This window comes from Primulina huaijiensis, chromosome 11, assembly GCF_012295235.1.
Source record: "Primulina huaijiensis isolate GDHJ02 chromosome 11, ASM1229523v2, whole genome shotgun sequence".
Classification (NCBI taxonomy): Eukaryota; Viridiplantae; Streptophyta; class Magnoliopsida; order Lamiales; family Gesneriaceae; genus Primulina; species Primulina huaijiensis.
Window position 1 is genome coordinate 13,501,822 of NC_133316.1, and position 10,652 is coordinate 13,512,473.

Here is a 10,652-nt window from a genome sequence, read left to right on the forward strand (position 1 = left end):
TTGAATAAAAATATGTGTACGTGTGCTATAAGCGTGTGTGCAAAAAGTGAGTGGTTTTAAAATAGGTCACGTTATGAAACTGCAGTCACGTCAGTTGATTTGGAATATAATAAGTTTTTTAATTTGTTAACTTATGTGAGAAGATTTGTAAAACAACCAACTGAACGATCAGTTGTGAAACTGATCCGTTTCAGTTGAGAATTTACAAACAATTGTCTTCTCAGTTAACCTCTTAAAAATTAATATTCCCCCTTAATGGGTGCGCAAAATAATTAAAAATGACGATAAAAATAAATTTAAAGCTTAAGGAATTTATTGTTTGCTGGAACGTGCACGGCCCTTCAGCTTCCATAACTCTCGGCTATAAATAGAAGTAGCACAGTTAGTTTCAGTCACATTAGTGAAATATTTAAGATAAAAGAAATGGCTGGTGCGAGTAGCTCGAGTGCTTCGCCGTTTTCTCTGGAAGCCAGGAAGGCTGAGATAGAAGATGAAGTCTTCTATGAGAATCTTCAGTACTGGGAGAAGTTACAAGAACTTGAGTTCTTGTATAACACTGGAGAGGCTACCACTTCTGAATGGGTGGCAGAGCTGAGGAAGGTGCGGGAGCACTTGCACATAGCTAAGTGGATTGACGTCTTTAAGGATGGTCATATTCATCAGCTGATGCTCCGGAAGGAATTGAAGATCCTGAGGCGCATAGCTTATTCACACAGCTTTGCCAAGACGTCCACTCCACCTTTATCCACTTGGTTGAAGATGTGGATAATTGATGTAGAGGAAAATATTATGCTGTAATGCGAGCTAATGTTTATGCTTGAATAAAATATTTATCTGAGTTAATTTTGTCTTTTTCTTTCCTGCAAATTGTCAGTTTCATTAGTTGTTGTAAATGAATTACTAACTGAACAAATGAATTGTTATAGAATATTAGTTGACTGTAAACTGAAATCAGTTAAGATTTAAAAACCAGACTGATATCAGTTGAAAAAATGAATCAACTGGTAATTAACAAACTGATATCAAATAAGCAACTGATAGATAAGAAGCCTGGGTAATTGAGAAAAAGCTTTGTTGGCTTGAGACTCTTCAACTTCTTTGACATTAAATGTCACCTGTCTATAAATAAGATAATAGCAGTGAGTTGTGAGATAATATCATTTAAACATGGCAGATTCAGATATTTCCGATGCTTGTAGTAGTACGCATGTTCAAGTTACCGAACAATTAAATCCGTATTTAGAAGAGTTGAAGAACACGATGGAGGAATATGTCTTGACGAAAGTGATGTCAACAAGGTTCAAAATTCATGATTTGCAGAAGATAAGTAATAGTGGTGCTGCTCCTTCTCGTGCTCAAGTAGCAACAGCAAGAAAATACATTGATCGTTTTGAAGTCAGGCATGTTACAGACCTTGTTGATGACAATGTTCTGTTACATGCAATGTTATGGAAGGAATGTCATGTAATTGAGAAGATTTCTACAACAGAATCATTTTCTAGAATCCGAATTTATGAGTTGAATAATCGGATTACAGAATGACAAGATTCAGTTGGTTCTAAGTTATCTTCTATAATGTGGAATCGATTTTATTCCTAATAAAGTATCATTTTCAATTTGTTGTTGTGTTCTTATTTTCTGCAAATAATTTTATTAGTAAAATAGCATCAACAACAATTTTAAGACAAGTCAATTAAACCGAGAATATTGCGAAAGTAAGAAAACTTAGTCTCGGGTAATGGTTTGGTGAAGATGTCAGCTGCTTGTTGCTCAGTTGATATATACTCCAGTCGAATGTCCTTCTTCAAAGCATGATCTCTAATGAACTGGTGTCTGACATCTATATGCTTTGTCCTTGAGTGAAGAACTGGATTATAGGTAATGGCAATTGTGCTCGTATTGTCACAAAATATGGGCGATTCATTTGTAATTACTCCATAATCTCTCAGTTGTTGCTGGATCCAGATCAGTTGTGCACAGAAACTACCAGCAGCTAGATATTCTGCTTCAGTTGTTGAGATAACTATAGATGTCTGCTTCTTGCTGAACCAAGAAATCAGTCGGTCTCCAAGAAACTGACATGATCCACTTGTGCTTTTACGATCTAGCTTACATCCTGCATAATCTGCATCTGAATATCCAACTAAATTGAAAGAAGAATCTTTAGGATACCATAATCCGACATTTTGTGTGCCTTTAAGATATTTCAAAATTCTTTTGGCAGCTGAGAAATATGATTGCTTAGTATTTGCTTGAAATCTGGCACACATACAAACTGCAAAAACAATATCAGGACGACTAGCAGTTAGGTATAATAATGAACCTATTAAACCTCGGTACAGCATCGCCTCAACTGATATTCCCCCTTGATCAGTGTCCATTTTAACTGATGAGCTCATGGGAGTGGTTGCAGCTGAACATGATTCCATTCCAAATTTCTTTAGCAATTCCTTTGCATATTTAGTCTGATTGATGAATATACCAGTCTCCAGTTGCTTCACTTGCAGTCCAAGAAAGAATGTCAGTTCACCCATCATGCTCATTTCAAACTTATCCTGCATTAGCTTAGCAAACTTTTCGCATAATTTGGGGTTAGTTGACCCAAATATGATATCATCAACATAAATTTGAACTAATAAAATGTGATCTTTCTTAGCAAATTTGAACAAGGTCTTATCAACTGATCCAACAGAAAAATCATGATCAGTTAGAAATTTCGAAATAGTTTCGTACCAAGCTCTGGGAGCTTGTTTAAGACCATACAGGGCTTTGTTCAAATGATAAACATAATCAGGTAAACTATGATTTACAAAAATTGGAGGTTGTTTAACATATACTTCATCCTGCAGCTGACCATTTAAGAAGGCACTCTTCACATCCATCTGGTATACTTTGAAGTTCTTGTGTGATGCATAAGCAAGAAAGATTCTTATTGCCTCCTATCTTGCGACTGGTGCATAAGTTTCATCATAGTCAATTCCTTCTTCTTGCCTATATCCTTGTGCCACAAGTCTTGCTTTGTTGCGTATAACTGAGCCATCTTCGTTCAGTTTATTTCTGTATACCCATTTTGTACCTATAATAGCTTTTGAAATTGGTCTTTGAACTAAGTTCCAGACATTGTTATAAGTGAACTGATTTAGCTCTTCTTGCATTGCATTCATCCAGTTAGGATCAGCAAGAGCTTCATCAGTTGTCTTTGGTTCTAGTTGTGAAACAAAAGCTGAATAGATAAATAAATTTAGCATTTGATTGCGAGTTCTTACTGGATCAGATGGATTTCTTATTACCAGTTCAGGTGGATGTGATTTTCTCCATCTGTACTCAGTATTTGTTGTATCAGCAATTTCTTCAGTTGGTAACTGAACACAGTTTTAAGTTTCAGTTGGTGCTTCGTCAACTAGTATTTGAGTGTTATCATTATGCTCTATCAACTGATCATCAGCAACGACTTTATGTACATCTGATTGGTCCAGTACTTCTGGTTCAGGTGTTTGAAATCTGTTTTGATTGCTGTGACTTTCATTTTTGCTATCATCTTCCAAACTGATATCTGTAAATCGATCAGCTAGCTCAACTTGATCAGTTGGCTTATCAGTTAGTTCAGTTTCATCGAAATCAACATGAGCTGATTCTTCAACATTTAGGGTTTTCTTGTTGAAGACTCTATAGGCTATACTAACTGATGAGTATCCAAGAAATATTCCCTCTGCAGATTTAGCATCAAACGCTTTTAAATAATTTTTACCATTATCAAGGATAAAACATCTGCNCGTTCTAGCTGCTGAGAGCTCATGCTTAATTCCAGCATTTTCTAGAAAATTGAAAGAGTTTGATTGATGAATTCAGTTCCTCGATCAGATCTGATTCGATCAATTCCAACTGATTTTTTCATTTAAAAGTCTTTTGAAGAGCTTTATCAGTTGTGAAGCAGTATGGTCCTTAGATTTGAGAAAAATAACCCTAGTAAATCTTGAAAAGTCATCTACGACCACCAAGGTGTATTTCATTCCCCCTAAGCTCATGACTGGTATAGGACCAAAAAGATCTATGTGCAACAATTCTAAGCATCGGGATGAAGATTTACAACCCTTGTTTTTAAAAGAGGATCGTACTTGTTTACCATACCGACATGCTGAGCAAAGTTTTTCTTTTGCAAAGTCTATTTTGGGCAAACCAGTTACAAGTTCATGTTTACTCAGATAGGCAATGGTTTTAAAGTTTAAATGATTTAGTCTCTTATGCCACAACCAGTTTTTAGATGAATTGGAAGCAATAAAACAAACTGGTGCATAAGTTTGATCATTCCAACTGACTTTATATGTGTTTCCACAACGTTTGCCAGTTAGTATGATTTTATCAGTTGAAGTTTTGACTGAACATGAATTTTTGTCAAATTATACTGAGAATCCACTGTCGCATAACTGACTGATACTAATCAAGTTATACTTCAGGTTTTCTACTAATAGAACATCTTTAAAAGTAAAGTTACCATGGATAAGCTTACCCTTACCCACAGTTCTACCTTTGGAATTGTCCCCGAAACTGATGTTTGGACCACTGTATTTGGTCAGTTGAGATAGCACACTTGCATCTCCTGTCATGTGTCGCGAACAACCACTGTCCAAATACCATATTGAGTTTTTGTTTGTACCTGTTATCTGTTGACTAGATGATTCTTCTTCTGCATCATTAGCCATCAGGCACTTGTCTTCCTCATCATCACTAGAGCTGCATGAGCTTTCTGGTTCTGACTCCTCACTATCAGTTTCTGCCCATTTAGATTTGCTTTCTTCGGCTAAGAGTACCTCATGTTTCTTTCTAAAGGACTTCTTATCATCATTGGGTTTTCTTTTGTTCTCATATGATTTCTTTCTTCTATTAGTTGAGCCTTGATTGTCCTTCTTTGGTTTAGGACAGTCAGCAGCAATGAAGTGACCTGATTTGCCACAATTGTAACAAGCATTTGTTTCATCTTTGGAGTTGTTTCTTTGGTATGACTTCTGAAAGTTTCCTTGATTCTTTCTCATGAACCTTCCAAACTTTTTGATGAATAGTGACATAGCATCATTGCTTAACTGATCAGCAGATTTCTCAACTGAACTAGTTGGTTCTGTTCTGACAGCAGCTAGAGCAGTTGTGGCTGCTGGTGTGGATGGTTCTCCTTCTCTGGTTTGCAGTTCGAACTCATAAGCTTTAAGATCAGCAAATAGATCATGAAGTTCAATCTGGTTCAGGTCTTTGGATTCTCTCATTGCCATAGTTTTGACATCCCATTCTTTGGGAAGACCTCTCATTACCTTCAGTGCAACCTCTTTGTTTGTATACACTTTTCCAAGTGCATTTAACTCATTGATGATACTGCTTACTCTTTCATCATACTCGTGCATTGATTCTCCTGCTTTCATTTTGATATTATCAAACTTCTGAACTGCAACTGAAAGTTTATTTTCCTTGGTTTGATCATTTCCTTCACAAAGCTGGATCAGCTTTTCCCAAATTTCTTTGGCTGTCTTACACATCTTTATTTTGCTGAAAGTTATTTTGTCCAGCGTCTTGTACAGAATGTCTTTAGCCACATTATCAAGATTGGCTTTTCTTTTATCTTCAGTTGTCCATTCTTCTCTGGGCTTTTCTATTCTTTGTGGTGCCCCTTCTGTTATGGCAACTGCTGTATTAGTTTTCAGAATCTTCATGGGTCCATCAGTTATGACATACCACATGTCATCATCTTGTGCAGCTAAATGAGCCTGCATTCTGATTTTCCAATCATCAAATTCTTCTCTGGAGAACATAGGGATTTTGTTGAATGAAGTCATGCTAGCAAGTTTATAGATCAAAAGTATTCAAGAACAAGATTCAACTGCTCTGATACCACTTGATAGGATCGATTAACGTATCAAGAGTGTTTAGAAGGGGGGGTTGAATAAACACTCACAATTAAAATGAATCTTTTCGAATTTTGAATTCAGTTTGGTGACAAACTGATTCTCGGAATCTTGTTGGTCAATGACAATCAGTTAAACTAAGAGTAGTTGCGGAAAATAACTGACTGAAAGATAGAATACAAAACTGAAATAAAGTACGCAAGGATTGTTTCTGGATGTTCGGAGATTTCAATCACTCCTACGTCACCCCTTCTATCTCAAGGATAGGATTTCCACTAAAAGACTTTGATCGAATACAAGACTTGTACTGACCCACTTCAGTTTGGACTTAACACTGCCAAAACTGAAACTCTTAGCATACAACAGCTTTTATCAGTTCGTGACTGATCTTAGCACAACTGATATATTCTTGATTGAATTACAAAGTGCTAACACGCTCAAAGTGTAGCTTTAGATGCTACTGATATATCTGATATACGTGAGCTGTGAATTGTGATTTTAGCAGCGTAACAGCAAGCTTCAATAATGCGTTGATTGTTCTTCTCAGCTGCTTTGTTCACTTATTTATATGCTTCCTTTCCAACGGTAACTTGAGATGAATTTGAATCTTTGTATCCGTTGATTTTTTTACTTGATTATTCCTTGGATATTGTTTCCTTCTTTTATTGTGATGCGACGTCTTAACTGCTTTCGCCGAAATGCGTTGTTCTAAGCTGTATTGATTTAAGTGCGGCGTTGCAATCTTCTATGTCTCTTTGTCGGTTGATCGTTCTTTCCCGAGACATGTTCAGTTGAAGGAAGCATACGGCTGAATATATCAACTGATCGGTTTCCAACTGATCAGTCAGCTGTCTTCGAGAATTCAATTAATTTCAACTGATCAGTTGGTTTTCTTCGAAAGTTCAGTTCAGCTGGGTTCGGTTGCCTTAGATAATATGCGCGATACTCTTTAGTTAGGCAAGCTGTATAGATTGAATATTTGATCAGTTAGTTCCAATAAATAATCGATTTGTCAAACATCCGAAATTAAGTTTTCAACAATCTGGATGTGTACAAACCGAAGCATACATCAGACTCCCCACTGCAGATGCATAGGGAATCTTCTGCATTTCTTTTTCCTCAAAATCATTCTTGGGGCATAGTTTGAGACTAAATTTGTCTTCCTTAGCCACAGAGGTATCCATTAGTTTACAGTCTTGCATCCCATATCGCTTGAGAACTTTCTTGGTATAGCCTTTCTAACAAAAATCCAAGATTACCTCGAGAACGATCCAGATGTATCTGAATACCCAGTACAAAAGATATATCACCAAGATCTTTCATCTCAAAATTCTATCTTGAAATATCTTTGTGTCATGCAACAACTCTATATCGTTGCTAGCGAGCAGAATGTAATCAACAAATAAAACAAGAAAAATATGCTTACTCCCACTGAACTTATGGTACACACTGTAGAGGCCCGTATTTCGTATTTGTAAATTTGCAGAATTATTTAAAAAAAATTTTCTCTCTAAATAAATAACATGCCTAATTCATAAAATAAACTGATAAAACGATTTAATGTTAAAATAACAGCAGAAGTAAATGTTGTTTTCAGACCACAACTTAAAAATATTTCAACAAAGTAAAAAAAATGAGTTTGAGCATAAAAAGATAAATAAACTGAAGCATGAGGTCCTTGGGTTCCTACTACTGCTGACCCAAGCTGGCTCACTGGTCCCCGCCCTCGGTCCCGACCTCATCAGTACCTACAACAATCAAGTCTAGTGAGTCTAAAAACTCAGCATGCATATATCCTGAATAACAAGTAAATATCATAAAATTGCATGCAAAGTAAAAATATCATATCGTAAAGCGTAACGTGAAAATCGTGTCATGAGTAATTATAAATACGTGCATATCTGAAAAATCGTACGTAAAATGTTTGTTCGATAGAGCCCTGTCATAAAATAGCGTATCATAATTTTTCTGTAGAGATAATGTTCTACGCAAGTGGCACATAATATAACATGAATCGTCTGATCAGACTAAACCACAGTGTACTGGGTGGTAGAGATCGTGACAGCCCTTGGACTGGATATCCATACCCATACATAAACATAAACCGGTCGTAAGTCACCGGATGAAGCAATCCCATAAGCGTAAAGTGGCCACAAGACATATCGCATATATCTCAAAAATAAACATTTTATATTTTATGCACGTAATATATTTAAAATCATTTTTTTTTACCAATTGAGTTGGATCGTTCCCAGGATCGCTGCGACCTAATTCTAACATGAGAAACATGCAAATAATTTCAACTTGACCAACACTTCAAAATCGAACTAAAAAACGAGACAATTACGTCCAACAACATAGTATTCAACCATGGCTTCGTACCAACCCGAACCTACATTGAACCATCGTTTAGCCATTATTAAAATACACCTAAAATGATGAAATAATGCTCATACTAACTTAAATGCACGAAAATGGTGAATGGAGGCCAAAATCGAAAACGCTCTTTCGAGAGTCACTTTGGCACATTGGACCGTAAATTCTCATACGACCTCTAAACGTAACCAAATCACGAACGGTCAAAAACATGACCTTTCTAACTCAATGAGGCACTGTCCAGTCCAAGGTCACTGGCTAAAAGCCAACCAAGGACTCGAAACAAGCCTCTGAACCGAAGCTCAAACTGCTGTCAAAAAATGCAGCAGCTCTTCCTTGCTTCGTTTACGATGCTATTGGCCATTGAGGCTTGAAGCACCAACCAGAGCCTCTTATCAACATCCTAAAGTGGGGCTTGAACCATGGCTAAGGGCCCTAGGCCAACCACAATCCAAGCAACCACCCAAAACAATCAAACGCTTCACCCGAGAACGCATACTGCACGCGTGGGGTGTTGCTTTTGTTTTGCTGTCAAATAATGGATCCAATGGTTATGAGGTTAACCATGGTCCATGATAGACATTTTAAGGTGCTGTATGAGTCATGGCTAAGGGCTAGAAGCCAACCACAACCCACCTAAACACCACAAGGCCGAACAACTCATACGCAGGAAAAATCAGAAACTTGAAAACCGAAGGAGCACTTGTCTTGTTTGTTTTAAAAACCGATGGGACCATGAACCAAGCCATGAAAGGTCATCTTGGTCACGTCCTAGACATGCTAAGGAAGTGTTTAAACCATGGTTATAGGCCTTGGGCAAAACACAATCCAAATCCTCACCTTAGACATCCCACAAAAGAAATCGAGACTCACATTGCAACTATGGGGAAAGTTGCTGTCAAGTCTCTTCCTCCAGTGTGTAGGGGCTGGAACCAATGGACTAACATGACTCTAACATGCTCTAGTACATGTCTAGATGCAGCCTTGAGCGCCTGGAACCGAGCCAAACACTGAAACCACAAAAACAATCCAACCTGTGATGCACAAGGAAGGGCCGAAAATATTCTGCACAGATTTTTCGAAACATGCTGTCATGATTTCGGTTTTGCCATTTAAATCATGAACATATGATGTTTTAAAATGCCTATAGGACTTGATTGAAGAGAAATGAAGGATATAAACATGCCTGGAAATTGTTTTCGAAAGAAACAAACAATTACGACGAATGCGGCGCGGCGGAGACGGAGTTCTTTCTTACTTGTTTTCTCTCTTATTTTTTATTGCTTCTCACAATTTTTCTCTGCTGATTTACTCTGAATTTTCGAGAGAATGGGGTGGGAGGAAGTCTAGGAAAATGAGGGAAAGGTTACCAATTAAATGGGGATTGAATGTCAAGATAAAAATCTTTCTATCCTTTGAGTTTGTTAGATAGGAAATGATATGATATTATGGGATTTGAGGGATATTTGAGGGATGAGAGGGCGGAAAATTTTCTATCAAAACAAGGTAGAAATATTGCTTATTTATTAATTATTGATTATTTAAATTGAAGGAATTAATCATACCAAGAAAGGATTAAGGAATGATATCAAAAATGGAGAGTTGCCAAAACATGCAAGGAATGATTCTCAAGGGGCCGAAATGTGATTAATAAATGGCGGTGAAATATTGCTTAAATATTGAATTTTAACTCTTTAAAGTTTTAAACACTTATTATGTATTTTAGTGAAATAATAAATTAATTTGGGATAGTAATTTTCTTGCATGCATGGCTAATTCTTAAAATAAATTACTAACATGTTAAGTTACAATTTCTTAAATAAAATAAGCCTAGATTAATTTATCCGAATTGGTTACACATTTTAATTTAGGCTTTTAATTAATTATTGAACATAAAAGAATTTATTTAATAACTTAACTCCAATTAATTAAATAAATCCAGAAACATTCTTTTACATTAAAATAAATTATTCTTTGACTTAAATTAAATTTAGGAATATTTTCTTATTATTAAATTTTATCTTAATCCTCCAACTCCAGTCCGGCCTCACGTATTTAACTAAAAAGATGAAAACTAAACTTCTGCGTAAAATAAATAATCATGACTTAACAACTTTTAAAAATATGAATTTAAACCCTCGCATAAAAATCATTTTAATTTAAATAATAGTAATTATGCATTGCTTGTACGTAGTCTGATTTATCGAGTTCTACAACTCTCCACCCCTTAAAAGAAATTTCGTCCTCGAACTTAAAACTTACCGAATAACTCGAGATACCGATTCCTCATCTCTGGCTCAGATTCCCACGTAGCTTCCTCCTCCGAATGATTAAGTCATTTGACCTTCACTAACTTCACTAGTTTGTTCCGAAGCTTCTTCTCCTGCC